At 45.7% G+C, this 21,494-nt stretch overlaps 1 protein-coding gene across 1 annotated transcript in view; it reads right to left on the reverse strand.

Annotated features, from left to right (window-relative positions):
* The window catches only part of DNAH3 (dynein axonemal heavy chain 3), a 1,861,430-nt gene that overhangs the window by 1,804,241 nt on the left and 35,695 nt on the right, over window positions 1–21,494 (reverse strand). The gene's annotated exons all lie outside the window — the stretch shown is intronic.

The following is a 21,494-nucleotide window of genomic DNA, read 5'->3' on the forward strand; positions in this document are numbered from 1 at the left end:
GTACACGTATAAAATAATGGGTTTTAACTGGGACTGATAAACCTGTATGACTCCCCAGAGGAATTAAAGTAAGTGATATCACTAGACTGCAGGCAGAGGTCTTGAAGCAGATTTAGGAAGGTAAGGGAACCTGGAAACCCATGAATGTTTGGGTACGTCTGACCATGAATCTGTGAAGACTCATTCTCACTTTTTATTCTTCTGCCATCATTATGCACAATTTGGGCCTACACATTTGTTTGTGGATCATGTACAGGGGGATTCAGCCAGGGCAGATGTAGGTATCCGGTGTGAACTGCATGGTAGGAGGCGCAGGCATTAGTCACAGTGTAGGGTGTGGGCTTACACAATATCAGGTCAGTGGACAACTTGTGCAAGCAGATGGGCCCTCTTTTCACGGCATCTGTCTATTCATGCAGTGTCACTCGTGCCATGCATTGGTTGTGCTTCACATGCATCCTGTTCCCTTGCAGCATATGTTACATAGGGTGTCTGTCGGTGACATGTCCAGCGGACTATCATGTGGATGTGTATTCACACTGTGCATGGGGCATGATGCTGGGATTCCCATGGACCCTCCCTGGGCGTCTGTTATGCTTGAACTAAAATGGCGCTGGTGCGCAGTGCATTCTGGGAGCGCTCGGAGCCATGATGGATATTTACTTCATGCTGCAGTGAAAAGCTGCACACATTTTGCTGAGCGTTAGATTCACGGTGCTGAGGAAAACATGCTTTCCAAACTTGGTATGCGAACAAGGACATTTCTGCTGGGAAAGCTAACTTTGTTATGGTTTGTTACTGTTCTCCGTGGAGCGTGTTTTTAGAGGAGGGAGGCACTCTGCTCCTTGAGGGTGGCTGTCGATTGACCCAGCTGGCAACCAACGGCTGCTCATCAACTGCGCAAGTGCCATTTCCAGAAGGTTCGAGAACTGCCACCCCTTTTCGGAGTGTGTATATATGCGGAAACCCAGAGGTGGTCAGGTGAGACTTCAGCCGGAGAAGGATGCTTACGTCCGGCACTCCTGTGAGCTGTGGTGCTCTCGGCCTGGCTGTTCCCGGGGTCTTCCAGCCGCTTCTGGGCGAGATGAGGAATCCAGTTACGCTCACAGTGATGCATTTCCTTTTGAATTCTTTGCTTCTTCTATGATTTATGTCTATGTTACTTCTGTGAGTTATTTCTATGTTATCACTGGTTGCTTCTAAGCTTTGAATAAATAGCCGTATAAGTGCTGATTATCTTCTAAGAGTGTGTGGTTGCGAGTTATTGCGTCTTTCTGCGTTCAAAGTATTGGCTCTATAATTGCATTGGTGATTTATGTTTTTCAGTGCACTCTGGGGAGAGCAATACAGCGCCTGGTGGCAACAGGGGGAGGGGGGCATTGTGGGCTGGCCGCACATGGTTGCATGGCCGTGGCACTGGCAGGGATGCTGTTCCGTGTGGCAATTTGGCCATTTGTCTACATTGCTGTGGTGGGTGCATGTTGCATTGTGGTACCTGTAGTCATGTTGGTGGATTTTGTCAATATTGTATGTGTACTGCTGCTTCTCCATGCAGGTGGATCCGAGGTGTGCATGCTCCCTGGTCTGTACTGTGATGGTGGGGTGGGAGGTGGTTAAGTGTGGATTTCACATTTGCTTGTGATGCCATCCTTTGTGTGGTCATGTGCGCCCCCCCCCCATTTGGTCATGTGACTGTTACGCTCACCTGGTATCCAAAGGGACGCCACCCAGCCGGGTTACTCGCTGGTATGCTTCTCAGCTTTGCCCTGATGTGGTCTGCGGGGAAGGTTCTGCCTTGTGGTAGAATGAGGTGTGCTCTCCGTCCTGCCTTCTTTGCAGGGGCGCGTTGTCTTTCATGGGCGATTGCGGTCCAGTTACTTCACTGACGCCGGCCCATTTGATATTGTTCAGGTAGGTTTTATTGCTGTTCTTTAGTTTTGTTGCTATCCTGCATGCCTTTCTTTGTTTAAAATGTCTCTTTTTCTCCCTTAGGTATGCAGAGCTTCAGCGCGGCGAATTGGCTTGGTTGAGCCCAGCTGGTAAATGATGGCGCATCAAGAGCGCTATGATGCGGTAAGTAAGCGCTATGCGCAGCGCTGCAAAGTCTTGCCTTTGCTAACCTGTGTTTTCCTTCCTTGTAGGTCGCGGTGTTCTTCAGCGCGAGTGGAATGTCCGGAGTGGTGCCAGCCGAGAGGCGACCAGCCAGGTAAGCCTTTTGAACAGTTCGTAATTTGTAAATGTCTCTACAGCTTTCTTTAATGTTGCCTCTATCTTCCTCTTTCAGGTCGTTCTGTCCGGGAGGTGTGCAGATTCTAGGGAGCTGTTCTCAGTTGCTGTGAGTGTTTAAAGATGAAGACTGCAGGTAAGATGGTGCTGCTAATGATGTTCCTTTTGTCTCCTTGCAGGTTCTGCTTCTCTGAGGTTCGAGGGAACAGCTGGACACGGTGAGCGTCACGTTGCAAGCTGCAAAGTAACACGAAGCATGTTCTGCAGTCAGGGTGTGGTTTATATGCCCAGGTAAAGTAGTACCAGGGAAAGTAGTTCCAGGCCTGCCACACCCAAAACACTAGACCGCATAGCTTGGTTCTTAGAGAACCAAGCTATGTGGATGCCTCCATGTTGGCTGACAATACAATAAAGTAGTTCCCAAGCACATTGTTGTTCATGGTGTATGAGCCTGGCACCATAGGCGCCAGGACTGGCCCATAGGCGCCAGGACTGCCCCATGAGGACTTTTGAAGAGGATGCCAGGCTCTAGAGGCCCAAGTCCTGACTCCACCTGGCCAATGTGTTTACCAGAGGGGGTTTTGGGCGAGGGTCGTGACCAATGTCCCCTCTAATTATTTTTCTCTATGTGCGGAACTGGTTGGCTGTTGTGCGACCATAATTTTCCATGTGGGCAACTGACTAACGAGGTACGTCACTTTGTGAGCTACCGTAGCAAATGAGGGCTTGGAAAGGAATTTTCTCTTCCCAGATTCTGCAATTCTTTACAAATCTTACAAAACTTTTTCCAAACACATAGGCTAAAATAAAATATGCCATATGCGATTATACAGAAAACTCATTAGCCAGTCCAAGACTTCAACATCTGCCACTGTAACTTGCAAACGTACTTCTGCGCAGCAACAAAATGTCAGGCTCATTACTAGTTTGGAGGTAAGTGGTAAAGTTGGCAGTAACGAATTACTGCCAACTTTACCGCTGCGCCAAATTACAATTTCGGGTCTGGAGTGGAGGATTTGCCTCCAGGAAAATCCTGGGGGTAAATTCTCCAACCCACTGCCCAAAAATTGGCTTCATGGGCAGAATTACTGCAGCAGAAATTCCGCCGTAGTAATTCTGCCAATAAAGCCCCATTGAGTGCAATGGGCTCAATATGAATGGGGAATTACACCGCCACCACCACTTGTAATCCGGTGAAAATTCCACCAGACCAAGTGGTAATAACGGTAATTCATTTGGGCAGTATTCCAGTGGATTTACTGCCAAACTCATAATGAGGCCCTGTAGGTTTCATGCCACTGGAAAATAACTCATGTGCATTACAAAACACAAATATCTCTTGTCATAACTAATGTGGCTGTCAAGAAATTCAGACAGAATACATTTGCAGATGGATTAATGGCAATTAAAAGCAATGTGCCAAAAAACATGCTGATAGGACTTCAAGTGCCACTTTAATTAAGTAATTCAAGGGCAAGGAGAACGTGCTTCTAATAATTTGAGTAAGGATGATAATTGCATCATAATAACTGCACCTCAGAATAGGATGATCAAAGATTCCTATGCCTCTGCTTACTATCCACATTACGTTCTCCAGCGAGTAGTGATAACAGCAGCCTTACAGCCAAGAGACATATGCACCATCCATGTTTAATCCCTAAAAAAAGGAAAATGTGCCTAACAAAAATGTGAAACAATTAACATATTGCTTCAAACCACAAAGTTCCACTGATATTTTTTAGAATTAGTGACCAGTAGAGTACTGGCATAGGAAGGAACTCTAATAATAGTAATGCCCGATCTCAAAAGGAATTTTAAGGGGAAAGATCATCTTTTAATAAGCAGACAGTTTACCTATTGGCAAAGCTAATAACTTTTTTACTCTTATAAAAATTATTTGACTCCAATTAGGGAGCAACATCTGATTAGAGCCCTGCTTGTACCCCTGACATTGGAAGTGAAATGACAGGGCACATAATAAAGTGTATAGTTTTGCCCACCCTTCCACACCACAGCCTAGAGAAAATTAAACGAGAGCCTTACTGAGGTTTATTATGGAGACATGATGATGAAAACTACACATATATGCCTTTTGAGTTAATAGCATCAATTCATCAGAGATACAACTGATTTAGTGCCTCTTCTGTAACTATGGATCCCTCTTCTGTAATTCTTTGTGATCAGTTAAATAAGATGCAGGGAGATGCTAGAGACTATACACAAATAACACATGGTTACATTGAAAAGCCCTCAGCAGCTGAGCATAGAAAGAAAAATGCGGTGCTTTTGTCTAGATGGGTACTAGAATGTCCGATCCTTTAGCAAACAAGCAACACATTTCATTCAGTGTACTGCCGAAACATCTGACTTGGCTTTTTAAATGTGTTGCTTTGTTCACCACTCGCAAGGAGTGATGGCCTGTGCTCTTCCACTTATACACTTCCCCTACGCTAGACTCCAATACTAGTTGATAGAGCACTGTAAATGTGAGGGCTTGTAACAGTAAACACTCACTGGAATATTTGTATATCCACAATACTTTGCAAGCAAGGCATATTTAATGCCTCAACATATGAAGTGCATTTTAAGAATGTCATGACTCTGCATTTACAAAATTCTTTTGCAGTGCATACAAGATTGTTTGCAACATACCCCACCCTTATATCATTGTGTAGGATTACACAAGTGCTCAGTGAAACAATTTTTGTATAGAAGGGAGTTACCATGAATGTGTGAAGGTCTATGCCCAAAGGAACTCTGAACACTTGGAAATGATGCAGATTGTGTGAGAAGCATTCTCCTTTCTGAATATACTGTGCCCTGATACTATGGACAAGTAATCCCAGACATAGTCCATACCCATTATCCCTTGTAGGCTAAGTAAATGATATTGCAATGTTGCTCTCCACTTATAGGGTAATGTTAGTAATGCTAAAGTAGGAGACGATATTTGTCTTCTCAAAATCTTTAGAGGGCAAATTAATATTTGAGTTTTATGTGTTCACTTCAAGTGGGCCGCTTGAAAGCACTTGCGTGACATATGTACAAAGAAGAGTAAGTATGGGACAAGGTTACACACCCAAGTAGCCTGCTTACTCACAGTCAGTATCCGATATTTGAGCTTTTAGTTAAATTATATAGTGTGGGTAAAGCTTTTGGTAAGGCACAAAGAGTAACAAGAATTATAGTGCGTGAACATTATTCATGTTACACCAAACATAAAACAAGTGGGTGTAGGTACATGTCTGCTAACCTTTCGCATAGCCAAGAAGAGTCAAGGTTGTCCGCTAGTATATTAATGTGTTCTCTGGAAAGAGTCATAAGGTAAAAGTGTGGTAGACTCAGGTTTAGGAGTCATGGGTGAGGAGGGACCATTATTTGGTTAATGTGTGCAGGCATATCTTGGTTAGTTTCTTCTGTTCATGGAGCTAGTTTTTCATAATCGTTTTTAACCTCTTGTGTGCATTTTGCCGTTCGGGATTTTAGGTGTTTTTACAGTCACCCTTGCATACTAGTGTAATGCAAATGAGCAGAATATCAAGACTAGTTTATTTTAAGAGAAAGAACATTTCAGGTAATTGCTGTGGCTTGTGCCTTATTAAATCTTTTTGACTAGGTGAGAATTGTCTGTGTGCGCTGCTAAAATTCTTCTGAGCGGCACCCAGAAGGAAGCTGGGCAAGCGCACATGCGCACAGCTTAGAGGGAACATTGGTCGTGACAGTGACCCACAGTGTATGTGTGCTAGCTTTTCTACTCCTGTGCCTTTCCATGTATCCTGGCAGTGTGCTGTTCCATTTGACCATGGCATCGTGGGTGGAACCAGGGTAATGGGCACAGCAGGGGGTGAGGAGGTGGGGGGGGGGTCACAGGTCACCTGCACATTCAGGGACTGGTAGTGCTTGCGGTTTTGGTACACTGCTTCGTGGGTCTGGGGGACCACCAGCGCAACATGGGTACAGTCCAGGGCAGCAATCACATTTGGCATTTGGGCAATGGCATAGAACTGTGCCTTCATGGCATTCACCTGGGCTGGGGTGGTAGGCAGTGAGATGTCGCATTGCACTTGCCGCAGGAGGGCTTCAAGCACCTGGGCCTGCACTGTACAGAACGTGGGCTGTGCCATGCCATGCAGCATGGCCACGGAGTGCTGCAAGGTGCCAGTTCCGAGGAATTGTAGGACGGACATTAGCTTCAGCAGTGGGGGCACAGCTGTCTGGATGTTAATCCTGCTCCCTATGTCATCCTGTATTGTGGTGAGCAGCTCAGTTATGGTCTCCTTGTTGAGGAGGTACAGGGTAACCAACTGGCTGCCAGTGAGGGTCCAATGTGAGGGCCTCACCCTGGGGAGTGGGGCAAGCAGTATTTGCGCCAGCGCATGACCCGGCGGAGCGGTATTGGTGCTGCTAATTCCATTACCATCGCTTTTAAGCGTTACCACTGGACCTGTGATGATGCCCTTAGTCTCATGCGAAAATGCTGCTGCAGATTCAAAACAGGCAGCTTATATGCCCTTTCTAGAAGAAAGTAAAATGCCTGTTACCGCAGCCCAACAAGGAAGGTTACCAGAAGCGTATAGTGCATTATCAAAGGAGCATATATTGGAATTTCAGGAAGGAACACCAGCAGAGGAAAAGTCTGTATGGGTAAAAAGAGGGAGCGCCCTATCACCAACGGACATTGTATAGAGACAAAGCAGCACAGTAGTGATGCCTGTTGAGTTATTAAACATCACATTAGAACAGCTCCATTACCCCACGCATGCACCTAAGCAGCACATAGCTGCTGACATAACATTGAAGGGAATATTGCCCCGCCCCACAGGGCCATTCAAAGAACTCATATAGACTATACAGATATGGTAATCAGTGCAACACATACAGGTATGTACTAGTGATAGTATGCCCAAATTCTCATTGGATTTAGGCAGGTTCTTGTCTTAATGCAGATGCTAAATCCAACGCCAAGTTCTTACTAAGGGAAGTGTTCCCTAGATGGGGGATATGTGAGACTTTGAGATCAGATAATGGTCCCCACTTTGTGAATAAATGCCTGGGGGAGGTCCTTAGACTACTAGGATCCAGGCGCAAACTCTGTACTGCATATCACTGACAAGCAAACAGGGTGTTAGAGAGGCTTAACTGCCTGTTGAAAATAAAGCTAGCTGAACTCTGTGAGACCCTTAAAAGGAGCTGGCTTCATTGCTTGCACCTGGCCCTATTTATGAAATCAGCCTAGCAAGGACCACTACCTCACACACCATAAGGTGGTGACGGGAAGGAGAGTGTATGCTCCAGCTGTACCCTCTCAAACAATGTCAGATGCACATTGCAGTGCAGACTTGTTAAGAGAGGCATTCAATGAATATCTTAAAAAATTGTCAACCTGTGCAAAGTTAATTTCTTCATAGATAAACATCAGAGCAAGCAACCGGGCCCCAACGGGTCACAAGACACCGCAACAGAGTCACCGCTCCAGTTACAATGTGGTAATGAGGTGTACACAAGACAATACCTGCGGAAATGGAATGACCCAAGATGTACTGGTCCATACCAAGTGGAACATTCGACCCCCAACAGCTGCGAAAATCAAAGATCGGCGTGCCTGGGTGCATTTAACCGACCTGTAAAAAGACAGAAGCACCATACCTCAACTCTGCAAAACAACCGCCTCCAACCCAGGAACAAGCAACCAAAGAGGAGTACAATTGTTGACTATAAAAACAAGTGCAAGACGAAACTGAGGCCCTTCGGGCATAGCAGGACAAGTGCAACTATGGATATGCAGAAAGCCCAAGACAATAGTCATAGAAATGTGAAAATGTGTTGATAGGAATATGTTGTTTATTTTTCTCTCTTCGTTTTATCCTCTTAACAGAGCTGCTAAGATTAGGACTTAGAGGTTCTAAACAATATGGCACACAGGTTGAAAATGTATTCGCACTTAGAAATAACCTAATGATTAGACATAGAAAGCAAGTGAACAAAGAAACAAGTGGCATGTTAGATGAAAATCATTCAGAGGATAGGACCTCATGAAAGAATTCAGTCGGGCACAGGTAAATGTATCATGCTATATATGTGGGTGTATCCCCATGCAGTTGGCACCCCCAGACTGTTCTTATCGCAGGAAGTGCCGACTTTAGAGACAGTGCTTGGCACATTTAGTTACTGGCAATGTTCTGGGCCAATTCCAGGGGCATACAGTTTACATACGAATGGAAAAGAGATCAAAAGATGAATGTGAGAAGATGGGGAAACAAGAAGGCACACAATGTCTAGAAAAACCACTGGTGGTCATAGAAGGTGCAATGTTTTGGAACAAGAAGTGGGTAAAGGGGCAAGCAATATTCAACACTCAGGAACTAATGGGATTCACAGAAGAAGTAAAACGTACGGATGAATTTTGTAGACATGTGTGGGCATTACATGTGAAGAAGTTGACAAGTGGGCATCAACATGAACAACCTGTAAGAGTACAGAAACTCAATTGATCTTAATTTTTTTCCGAGGCAAAGGCAGTGTGCCCATCGGCAGCAATACAAATTGTAACTGGACATACCAGATGTCAGCATTGAACGACAGCACAGCAACAATAATGGATATCCTCTGGCCGTGCGGTAGTAAGCCTACCATTATCTGCCGCCATCATGGAGTGGCCTCTGCTCCCTCGTCACCCTGCCTGCACATGTTATGGTAATTCCTGCGAAACATGTATAATTGCCAAAAAGTGAATCACATTTGGACTCTCCTAGGGTGCAAAGAAAGAAAGGGCCCAGTTACTTTTCAATGGAAGCTGATGAAGCATTGAAAAAGATGCGAGACCAGTAACGCCTTTTTACCAAGACTAAGGTGTTCTTTACCTCATTGATGGTGCCCTGGATACAAGTAGTCACCAACTCTAAATGGCTACACTTAGGCTTATGGCACTCCAAAACCGCATGGTGCTCCACCTAATTACAGCAATGGAGGATCGGGTCTGGAGGAAAATTGGAAGCTCCTGCTGCACCTACCTGCCAGTCCAGCGGATAATGGGACACTAACTCTCACTATCAAGCTGATGGCCAAATTGACAGCTGCCATGGAAAAGGAAGGAGGGATTACTAAGGATGACGACTGACTGACAATGTTCATGGATACCCCATTGGCTTTTTCGTTTTTGTCGAATTTTGTTTCCTATCCTCATCCTCCTGGCATTACTCTGGTGCACGTATCATTTAATTATCACCTGTTGTGTGTCCCGTGACAATTAAAGAAATATCCTTGTAGTTATGACAGGTAGTGCCACTCCTCGTTGGAAAGATAAAAGCAGTCAAACAGATGAGCAACCACAGGTAGGACAAGGGAACGGGTACCCAATGAGCAGACGCTGTTGCACAGATAATGCCCTTTGGTCTAAACTCAATGACCCTACTAACTACCTGGAGTGCTACATTGATACCACTTTAGAGTGGCCAAATAGCTATTTGCACTGCACTCCACAAGATTACATCATATATGGAGGAGACCCGAGAGATGTAGGCACAATATGGCTACCCAGAAGTGTCTATGAGTGGCCAGAAGAAGAAAACTATGAAAGAGAGTTTAGAGAAACATTCATCCCTCAAGGATGAAAGGTGGGAATGTAGGTAGTATGAGAACTTGGGAGAATTTATCCAATGTCCCAAACATGCACGAAAATATCACATGCGAAGGTCACTATGAATAGGCACACAACGAAGCAAGCAGCTTCATTTAGCAAACGCTTCCTGTGTAGGGCCAACGAGGCACAGGGTATAACCCATACACCTTATCAGTGAACATAACCGTGTAGTCATAACCAGATCCTGCATCATATAGCTTTAGTTATAAAATAATAAGCAGAGTTTATAATGAATAGTAAGTGATCACCCATTGTTTTACATTAGCTGAATACACTACATGTAGGCCTCAAGATCTAGATATCTTGTACTGAAGCATGAAAACTCCCCATCACCCCACGACAGAGAACAGCAGCCTGACTGTCAGGAATCTGGCCGGGGAGCATGGTGTAAAGGCTATATCTCACAGTCTGCACTGTAGATTGGGGGAGATTTCTGAGGCAATGCTACCATACAACAGAAACAGGGTACATACCAAGCTGATCGGAGTTGAAACAGGTATTCACAGGAACTGCAGGGGCAAAAGCTGTCAGTAAGCAAAGAGACAGAGAGAAGGCAAAGACCAGAAAATATTCTGGGGGGCAACATGGATTGATCAGAATAAAGGGTGTACTGGAATATGATAAAAAGGTCTCCATGGATTACGGGAAGCCCTTGGGATTGGTACTAGCAGATTACTCTTAACAACTGTCATACAGCAACATTAGGAGTTGAGCGTGCTGAAGAGACTGCTGTACTCAGTGCAAGGGTAAAACTGGAGACCATATACTGAAGTCTACAACGGACTAGGCAAAGGTAACAGAAGTATTTCCCTTATCTGATCTGAACAGAGACCAACCCAGGGGCTACACTGTAAAAGGATACAGAGTGAGGCACAACAGTGGACCAAGATATAATTAGGGGTGTACCGAACTTTGGCTAGGAGTCACTATTCGGCCGAAATTCAGCTGATAAACAGCTATTCGGCTTCCGCAGAATAGTTTCTGCCATAGTGACTCGAAGCCTAAGTCCACTTTCTATGATTAGCTGTCTTCTCCCTGTTTGGGAGATGACAGCCAATCACTGAAAGTGTATTAGTGTCTATGCTGCAGAAGCCAAATAAGCCGTTTGCTTATTGGCTACTGCAGCCTGACAGCAAAGAAAGCAGCCTCTGCACGCGTTGAAATAGGAAGTGAGGGAAGGGAACAGGTTTTCCCTTCCCTCACTTCCTATGCCAACGACGGACCAGCAGACCCAGAGAGACCACTACCCAGGTAAGTTTGTAAGTTCACCCCCCTCCTCCTACCCTCTTCCCTCCAAAACAGTGAGGACCAAAAATTATTGTTGAAGCCCCCCTCCCCCTTCAACACGGTGAGGCTGCGGGGATGTCCTGCATGCACGCAGCCTCACCAAAATGCTCAATATTTCCGTAGGGCCACCAGTGCAAAGCCGGTGGCCCAACCCTCATTGCAGTATTTGGGGTCAGCTCCACTCTCCAGGAGCAGCCCCCAGACTCACACGCCCGCTGGGGCACTTTGTCCAACCTGACGGCCTCAAAATGTGTTAAGGCCATGCCCGCATTCTCAAGCAAGAGACTTTTCTTCCATTTTCACTATTTTATTCAAAACTCATCAGTCCTCGTAAATAAGGCATGTGCTCGTTTCAGGGTTTTTACCATCATCCTAAAAGTCTTCCGTCCACTTTATGCTATCCTAAAGAGTCACATGTTTCTGCACGAGGGCTGTCAACTGGCGCGATACTATGCAACAGGCACATAGCATGGCATTATTGACATATTCATGAAATTCCACTTTGATGCCACTCAGCGCTGTTAACCTTTTATTTAATGTCAATACGATGCTTCAAATAATTGGTTCAAAGGCCGCCACCTTTGCTCTTTTATTTCGTTTTCATTGGAGCTGTTCCGAGCTGGCAGTAGAGTTCAGTCCTGTCTGCAGGAGGTCAGATTCCAGAAAGCATATTTTACCCGTCTTTCTTTTTCACTCATATGTCTCTCTTGGCTGACATGACGGGTTGCTGCACTTTGCAGTCTCCCAGCATTTAAAGTCTTGGTTCAGGCATTTGCCCTATTATCCATTCCAAAAAAGTGGCTCGCTGTTGCAAATGGCTATTCATTCCTTTTCTGACACTTTTTGATTATGCCTCAGGGGGTGTTTTTGCATCAAATGTGATGCAGTAGAAATTGTTCATTTTATAGAATATTCATTCTGCAACAGTGATCAAAACGATTAGCCACATAGCGAAGTAACTCATCAAACTGGCCCACCACATTGCCTCAAAAAATGCCCAACTATGACACCAGAAATCTGTGGATTAGATTCGAGTGATTTGCAAGGTGGCTTAGATGTGACAGAGGACAGCATTGGCCTCTGGTGTCTTGCTGTTCTGGGGGCTTGGGGTCTGGCATAGGAGTATAAGGGTGGGTGCTGCAGAACCCTCTGTGTGAAGTATAAGTTGGTAAGTAAGCATTGGCGCACCCTGCTCTCATCCGCTCACACTTAACATAATCCTTTATTTTTAGTCGTACAACGGCACAGAAAAAACACAGCACCATCCAAGGAAGCTCACCTCCTAGACCGGCTTGCCATTCCACCTTGATGCAAATCACCGCCTAGTGCTTACAATTCTGGCGAGTAACCTTCCCCTTACAGGTTACTCTTATTATTGAGTGACATAAAAGTAAAGTAGACTTCAGCTTTTTCCAGATCGGTTTTGTATTTAATTTTGTCTTTTTAATAAGCTTACAGAGATTGTGTCCAAAGAATACCCATGCAATAGAATGCTTCCTTAGTTTATTTATTGAAATGTTGTTTATTATGCCCTAGAACATGTTTGCCTAAAAAAAAAAAAAATATATATATATATACTATTTGGCTCCGGCCGAATAGCTGGACGAACTATTCGGTATTCGGCCGAATAGTAAATTAACTATTCGGTACACCCCTAGATATAATACAGGCGGAAGATAATGTTTAAAAAGGTAACCAGGTAAAGGACAGGATAGAGAAACAAAGTACAAAGCAGAGATTGGAATATCAGAATACACAAGGCAAAGGTCTCGGACAAGATAGGTCGCTGCCAACACAGCGAATACGAGGGATTCAGGAAACTCAGAGCACTAGGAACCGGCACTAGAACTATGGACTGAAGCCTGGTAATATCACAGACAAGGAATACAAAAGAGAAAAAACTAGGCAGAAAGGGTGTTTACAGCAAGTCAGAAAGGCAGAAAAGATATCAGTAAAGCACTGAATGTCTTTAGCAGCAACACAGGAAAAGGTTTCAGAAGTCAAAAGCTGGAAATCAAGGAAAGGCTAAAGAAAACAGGCAGACTGCAAAATCGGACTGAAAAGGGTGTTGCAAAGTAGTAACAAACAGGATTCAAAAGCCAAAAATAGGGATATTCAGTAAAGGTTGAGAAACTGATCACAGGTGCACGCAAACTCCCAGTGAAAGCAGTTGACTGAACAACTGCTTCTGTTCAAAGTGTGCTTATAAAGGCCCTCCCAGCTAACAGCCCAACAGGATGAAGCTGATTGCAGCCTGAGGCAGTTGTGCCCAATGAAGCCCAGTCCAGGCTATAGTGTCCTGCAGCAGTGGGTTGCAATTAAAGCCTCGTCCTTTCTTGGTAGCCTTGCCTGCAGTAGCTTGAAACAGGTAATGCAACAAGGGCCTCTCCAGCTCTTAGTAGCTTGCTGCAAACAATTGTACTCAGTATGCCTCCTGCAGCCCTCTTCCTCTTGGGCAGCATACATGTACCAGAATGCATCTGCTGGTTTAACCCAAAACTGGAATGGAATATTAAATTAGATTGGTCCAAAACTGCAGCAGTAAAACAAGTAAATGATTGCAGAGGCAGATTGTAGGGTGTTACTAAACAATTATGCCATAAACAGAGTCTATGAATGCGCACATGTAGCAGGTGGGTTGGATCTTGACACAGACCTTTGCGGAAAGGCACACACACACATTCTAAGTTGCAACAATTCACACAACCAGAGAATGAATGCTGTGCAGTGATTGGTTAAAGCAACAGGGATGATTCCAAAACGGCCACCACATCCTGGGGATGCGCATGCAGTGTGCTCTGAACAATGTCTCCAGTAACGGTGGTGGCCCCCCCCCCCTCCCATAGTTGTCCCCGGGATGTGAACTGGTGCTTGGAGGTCCCCAGACAATGCAGGGTGGGTGATCAATGAGAAGAGCCTGAGTCACGGCTGCGAGTGAGTGCAATCACCAAGCAGTGGCCCGAAGGATCTAGAAGCGGACTCGCAGGGCTGGCCAGGCTTGGAGGCCTAGCATCATCAGAGCAGAGCATAACGTATGGGAATGCAGATCAAGGTATCCAAACATAAACGCATGGACATTTTCATCTTCGCGTGTGCACATGTTTTTAAACCCTCTCTGACACCAAAATAAACACTTGCTCCAAGCCCCAACCTGCACCCGCTTCGAGCCCCAACTCCCGCTGGGAAGCGTTGATTGGCATCTGGACCCCATCAAGAAGAACAGAAAAGACAGACGGGATACCGCAATAGTAATGTTTTTATTCAGTGCCACATTCATTCAATATAAGAAACAACTGGAGGAACATGGGCTAACAACTCTGAAACTGGTGCATCTGGAAAGATCTTGGCAGTTTATTTGGCAATGGCCCTTTAAGCAAAGACATTTACACCCAGGTGTGTCCTAGGCTCGGAGGTAGACTCTGGCAGGCCCCTTTTTCTTCCTCTGCACACCTGTGTAACGTTCTCCAAAATTACAGAAAGTTACTTTGGGATACTTGGGGAAACAAAATGTGGTAGAGTGGCTGTTAAGCCCCCAATTAGTGAATATATGTGTATATATATATATGTGTATATATATATATATATATATATATATATATATATATATCCCGGGTTGCGAGGTGGAATCCAGTCAGCTCCTATCACCCTTTACATATTTGTGTAGCATCCAGTAATCGCACATAACGTTATTCTAGGACCTCTGGATATATATGCTAGCAGTTTATACATCACATGATGAGGGGGAGGAAGAAGCTCACCCAGGAGAGGGCCACCAAGGATTTACAGGACAAACAGAACTCTTTACAAAAGCTCTGGGGGGCACTGGGTCAGGTGTCAGTTAGAACTGGAGATTCAGGGATACCTCTCTCGAGTACAGAAAAAATTGGTCCCGGATCAGAAATGTCAGTGTCAAAAGAAGACTTTGCAACAAGCTTCTATCAATTTCAGGACAAGTTCTCGGTATCATTCCAACTTCAATTGACTTCTTTTACTATGGAAATTAGGCAATCCTTATCAGACTTTAGTAAAGATATCGCTACCCATGGCAAGCTGATTGATGTCAATAGACTGGCTTTCCAGGAATTGACACGGGAGAGTACACAACCAGACATCGCGCTTGAAGGACTGGCTAGGGTAATGCACAATCTTGAACTACAATGTGAGGACCTCAAGAACAGGCCTTGACACTAACACTCGGGTACGAAATTTACCGGAATCAATCCCAGATTCTGATTTAAAAGACACTATAGTCCACATCTTTACAGACCTGATCTTGGGTGAAGTGACCCCCACAGTCTTATTGGATTGTTTACACAGAACAGGTCTGAAGAGAAATGATCCGGGGGCATGCCCACGTGACGTCCCAGCAGCCTGCACGTCATACTCACAGAAGGAGCAAATCCTAAGCAAGGCCTGGGAGCAATCCTTGATTACATACAACGGGACTGAGATCCAATTTTACCAAGATCTCTCCCAGACTAAAAAAGACATGAAATGCAGCCAGTGGTCAGAACACTCTAATTACGGGAGATCAAGTACAAGTGGACCTTTCCCTTTGGATTTTTTTTCTCCCAGGATTACCTCACGAGAGTCAGGCATGGCTTTATAATAAATCAATGAGGAGAAAGCGACAGGTCCATCTGAAGCCGCAAATGGCCAATCGGCTCAACAACACAGACCATGGGAGTGGTCAATCTCATCGTGCCGAGGGCGGAAACAGAAAACGAAACCACAAGAGGAATGGAAGGCGCAACTTAGAGGTCCTCCCACAAAACCACCAGAATAAGGAAACTCAAGCCAACTTAGGCAGTAGCGAATGAATCAGGCATCGATCTGTTGGTCAAAGCTGGAGGAACAGACGGTGCACAACATCTTGGAACACATCTGTTCAGGTAACAAATGGGGGTACTAGGTTGCCCCCCACATTGCCCTGGGAGTAAAGTTCACTCAAAGCTGGGGTCTAGTGTCCTAAATTATGTTAGGTACCCCAGCTCACACCAGGGGACATTAAGTGAGAAAGTTGGGGTTGAGGGGTAACGAGGAGGGTTCCGCTAGATGTGGGGGGGCAGAATGCATGGAATTTGACAGGCAACCCAAGAACTGAGGTGTTCACACGATCTTCTTGTTTATTATGCTTAGTGAATAATTGGGATAATTCAAGTGCTTAACGTTGAATGTTAGGGGGCGAAATGCAGGAAGCTTGAAGCTCTCCCGGGGCGTCACCAACCGGACTTGGTGGTGCTCCAGGAGACACATATCTGCCTCGCAGATAGATACAAATCCCGTTTGCGATGATACCCGATAGTGTTAAGGCAAATGCTGTGGGAGAGGTTGCAGGGGTACTGATGGCATTGAAACTTGCTCCTTGCTCCCCGTATTAAGGTGCTAAGAACAAAAATACACAAAGAGGCACGCTATCTTTTTACAACACTGAGAATAGGTCTGAAGAGTACTACAGTGGCTTCGATAAATTCTCCCAATACTGGCCAGGAATGCTTTTTGAAATCAGTTATAACATTGTTGGAAACTTTCAGTGAGGGCAAAGTAATTTTGCTGAGGGATTTCAACTTAGCTTGGGATTCCTTGCGTGATCGGAGTGCGGTCACCCATTCTATGCAACTGTCACCCTCTAAAACAGTAAAACAAAAATTTGCAAATTTAACACTGGTGGATGTTTGGCTAACATTAATGGGGGATGAAAAAGGATATACCTATTTCTCTCATGTACACAGATAATTTTCCCGTATTGATTATACTTGGGTTTCACAATCACTTCTTTGAAGGGTCATCCAAATCATTTGTCAGGAAATTACGCTTTCAGACCATGTACCATTGATTTTGGATCTTAACATCGTAGGGGCTATCCAGAGGGTATAGGTCTTGTGATTCACATTTGAAATTCTGCAGGATTTGCTAACAAAGGGTAAAATTGAAAGCAAAATAGCGGAGTTCTTTGAATTTAATCTGTTGCAGATACGTCCAAAAATGTTACCTGGAATGTGTTTAAAGCAACAAAACGGGACGTGGGTTCATAGCAGAGGTGCCCCACAATACGAAACAGAAAATGGCGTTAGAAATAGAATTGGAGCAAGAAACAACGGATAATGGGGGAAACAAACTAAATGAGGCCCTGCTATTCACAAGGCATATAGAACAGTAAAGGGCAAGTTTAACTTGCTTCAAACAGAAAAGGCCAAAAAAATCCCTTCCATATCTCTGGCAGATGTATTATGTTAATGCTAATGGGGCAGACGGCTTGCTGGCCAGACAATTACGACAAAGAATAGCTTTGCAAACTATTCAGTCAATCTGAACATCTGAAGGGGATATAATAACGGAAACCTCCCAAATTATGTCACAATTTTATGCCTTTTACTCAGAACTTTATCAGTCAGAATATCCGGATAAACAAACTCAGGCGAGGTATTTGGGAGCTGTTACTCTTCCTCGGATAACTACAGTAGATCGGGAATCACGTGAGAATGATAACACTCCAGAAGAAGTAACAAGGGTTATAACTTCTCTTCCCCCAAACAAAGCTCCTGGTCCATATAGACTCCCTGCACTGTTTTAGAAGACATTCCGACAAATATTAGAACCAAGGCTTGTATCTTTATATAACTCATTTACGAAATCAGGATGTATATCTCCCACTATGGAGGAGGCAAAGATAGTATTGTTCCCGAAGCCTGGTAAGGGCCCAAGTGTCACACTCTCGTCACCTACCTCGCATCACACTCAGGCTTTGCATCACACACATGCATTCACGACATCCAGGGGTTCTACTACATTAACACTACCTGTAGCCCCCCCCTTTCTGTCAATCACGTGGGGAGGGGGGGGGGGGGGTCGCGTGACCAGCGGCTTCACCCGCATCTGTGTTCGAGCAAACAAGCGCAGGTTCCACTCATGGGACTCTCCATTCCTTCGTTGGCGTCTACCATGGCGCATGCGGGACGGCATCCGCGGACAGCTGCTTCCGCGTCATGTGATGCTGGACTCTCGGTCATGTGTTTCCCTCGCGGATCATGTGACGCGGAAGCGTTCCCTATTTAAACGCTAAGCTGCCCGCGATTCCTCGCTTCACAGCTGTTCCCAGGAGCTCTGTATGGCGATCAAGATTCATACCTGTTTTCACGGATTTACGACTCGGAACTCTTCCACGGATTTGCTCTGGTATTGCCCCTTTGTTGCTGGTTACCTTGACGGATCATCAGACCTCGGATTGCTAACTCGGACTGCTTTGGATTTACCTTCTTGGACTTGGCGTTTTCTGATTTTGCTCCCTTTGGATATTCCAGGATACTGGTTCTGTTTTTTTTTGCAAGACTTCACTACAGGCGGATTGGCCGGCGGTTATTCCCTAGGCTGCTACACCTCACCTCTCTGTCATCGAGGAACCTGCTCACGTGCCCCTCCCACGGAACGACACCCTAAACCCCTGGGGTTACAGCCACATCATCTCCCTTGTTAGGTAAGCTGTTATTGCTCATTCCAAGTGACCTTCTCTGTACTGTGCTCATATGGTGCTAATTAACACTTTCCTTTTCAGCAGTCTTGGGGTTCTCAATGTTCCGCGGTTCCAGGCTTCGAGGATCACCCACCTGTGGCCTCAATGACTGCATAGGGAGTAATCTTGTATTCTCTCTCTGCGGTACCTGTGGACGGAGGTATTCATACTCTTCACGACAATCAAATCCTGACAGACTGTGAAGCCATTTGTCGTGTGGAGTATGGAGGGCTCCACAGAAGACACCATGGCTGCTATGGTTCAGGCGATCACAGTACTAAGAGTGGACATGGCTCCGGCCACCACAGCCATTCACCAGCGGTTAGATTCTATTCAGAGTGTCCGCCATACCCTACCTGCGGATGCCAACTTTAGGGATTCAACACCATCCATTCCAACCCCCAAGCTCCTATTCCTACCACTCCAGCTCATGTGGTCCTCCCCTCTCCTTTCCCATTGGCTGCACCTGAAAGGTTCCAAGGGGACCCCAGCAAATAGCGTACCTTTCTCAATCAATGTAAACTGCATTTCCTGTGCAGGCCCGCTGCCTTCCCTGATTCCACCACTAAAGCCGCCTTTCTGTTGTCTCACTTATCCGGCAATGCAGCTGCTTGGGCTAATCCCCTTCTTGAAAACCATAGTCCCACATTGTACGACTTTGACCTCGTGTTTTTGATACCTGTCACAAGGTTCAGTTCCGGGATCTGGAATTGTTGGACCTACACCAGGGTAGAGGGACACTCATTGAGTACATCACTCGTTTTAATCAGAGGTCAGCAGAAACCTCATGGCCTGAGAGCAAAAGGGTGGTAGTATTTTACAGGGGTTTGAGTAACACCATGAAGGATGCCCTTTCGGTTGTCCCGTCCTTGCCCACTCAGTTCCCCGATCTAGTGGATTTGGCTCTCCAGGTCCACGCACGCCGATTGGAATGGAGTGCTGAAGCCGGGTTCTCTGGTTCTACTGTTTCCCCTTCTGCCCCTTCTTCTGATTTACCAACAGAACCCATGCAAGTAGGGGGGCTTCGCAGTCCACTCACACCATCAGAAAGGGAATGTAGGAGGGTGGATAACGCCTGTTATTACTGTGGTTTGGTTGGGCATTTTGTGAAAGAGTATCCACGTCATCCAAAACCTAAGAACCAGGTTTTTCAGACTGCTCGATCATAGATCCGGGGGCGGGAATCGAGCACTTCTTGTTTTTCCTCAGAGTCCATACCTGCTTTTCACGCTATCAGACCCATTGTTGTACAAGCCCTGTTACAGCCCACTCCAACCACCTCACATCCAGTTAGTATCATCATTGATTCAGGGGCCACAGGGAATTACATAGATATCACATTAGCCCTATCCCTGAACCTTCCTCTGATAACCAAAACCCGGCCTGAACCCATACAAGCTGTGGATGGGAGCGCCCTGGTGTCAGGTCCCGTTAAGCAGCAGAAGGCTCCACTCACTTTGGTCATTCAGGCTACACATAAGGAAACCATCAGTTTCGATCTGATAACCATGCCGCAATTTGGCCTCATTTTGGCCATTCCATGGTTACGCCAACACAACCCGCTGATCAACTGGAAGACGGGTACTGTGCTTTTTGAATCGGATATATGTCAGGATTTCTGTCTCTTGGTATCTCCAGGAGAGGAGTCTCCATCCCAAGCCCTAAGCACCATTACACAACTCACTTTGGAGGAATCCCGGGCTCCCACGGAGAATCCACATGTAGTGGGTCTAGTGGCTGGGGACATACCAGAGGTCTACCGAGATTACCAAGAGGTATTTGAGCAAGGATCCTCTGAGGTCCTCCCTCCTCATAGGCCATACAACTGCCCCATAGACCCGTTACCTGATTCTATGGTTCCGACTGGTCGTATCTGTTCACTGTCCCCTTCTGAAGAACAAGCACTAAGGACCTACATACAGAAATCCCTACAAATGGGTTATATACGCCCATCCTCGTCCCCGGCAGCCAGTCCAATCTTCTTTGTCCCCAAGAAAGAGGGTGATCTCCGTCCTTGTGTGGACTATCGACGTCTTAACTCTATTACCAAGAAAGACCGGTACCCAATACCTCTGATAACACCTTTGCTGTATCGCCTTACACAAGCATCAGTGTATACCAAGCTATATCTCCCGGGAGCCTACAATTTGGTCCTTGTGCGAAAAGGGGACGAGTGGAAAACAGCCTTTTGCACTCGTTATGGGCTATATGAATATTTAGTCATGCCATTTGTCCTGTGTAACGCGCTAGCCACGTTTCAGCGCTTCATGAATGAGATGTTTAGTGACATACTGGACGTATTCATGGTCGTCTATTTAGATGATATCCTCATTTTTTCACAGACGAGGGAGGAACACGTCTTGCATATGCGGGAGATATTGGCACACTTCCGCAAGCATTCCCTTTTCACAAAACCGGAGAAATGCCAGTTCCATGTTGACAACGTCGAATTCTTGGGGTTTCACATCACACCAGATGGGTTAGCCATGAATCAGGCCAAAGTTAAAGCAGTGTTGGAGTGGCCGGTCCCTACTAATCTCAAGGTGTTGCAGTCATTTTTGGTCTTCGTCAATTTTTATAGGCATTTCATCTTTGGCTTTTCCTCCATTGCAGCACCTCTCACCGCTCTGACTAGTCCTCGTGTTCCATACCTATGGTCGGAGGATCAACAGCGAGCGTTTGATACTCTCAAATCGGCTTTTACCAGAGCTCCGGTCCTTCAGCACCCAGACCCCGAGTTACCATTCATAGTTGAGGCAGACGCATCCTCGTTTGCCCTGGGGGCAATCCTATCCCAAGAATACCCTTCCTCAGGTCGCCTGCATCACGTTG

This window comes from Ambystoma mexicanum, chromosome 2q (assembly GCF_040938575.1).
Source record: "Ambystoma mexicanum isolate Mex_15411 chromosome 2q, UKY_AmexF1_1, whole genome shotgun sequence".
Taxonomy (NCBI): Eukaryota; Metazoa; Chordata; class Amphibia; order Caudata; family Ambystomatidae; genus Ambystoma; species Ambystoma mexicanum.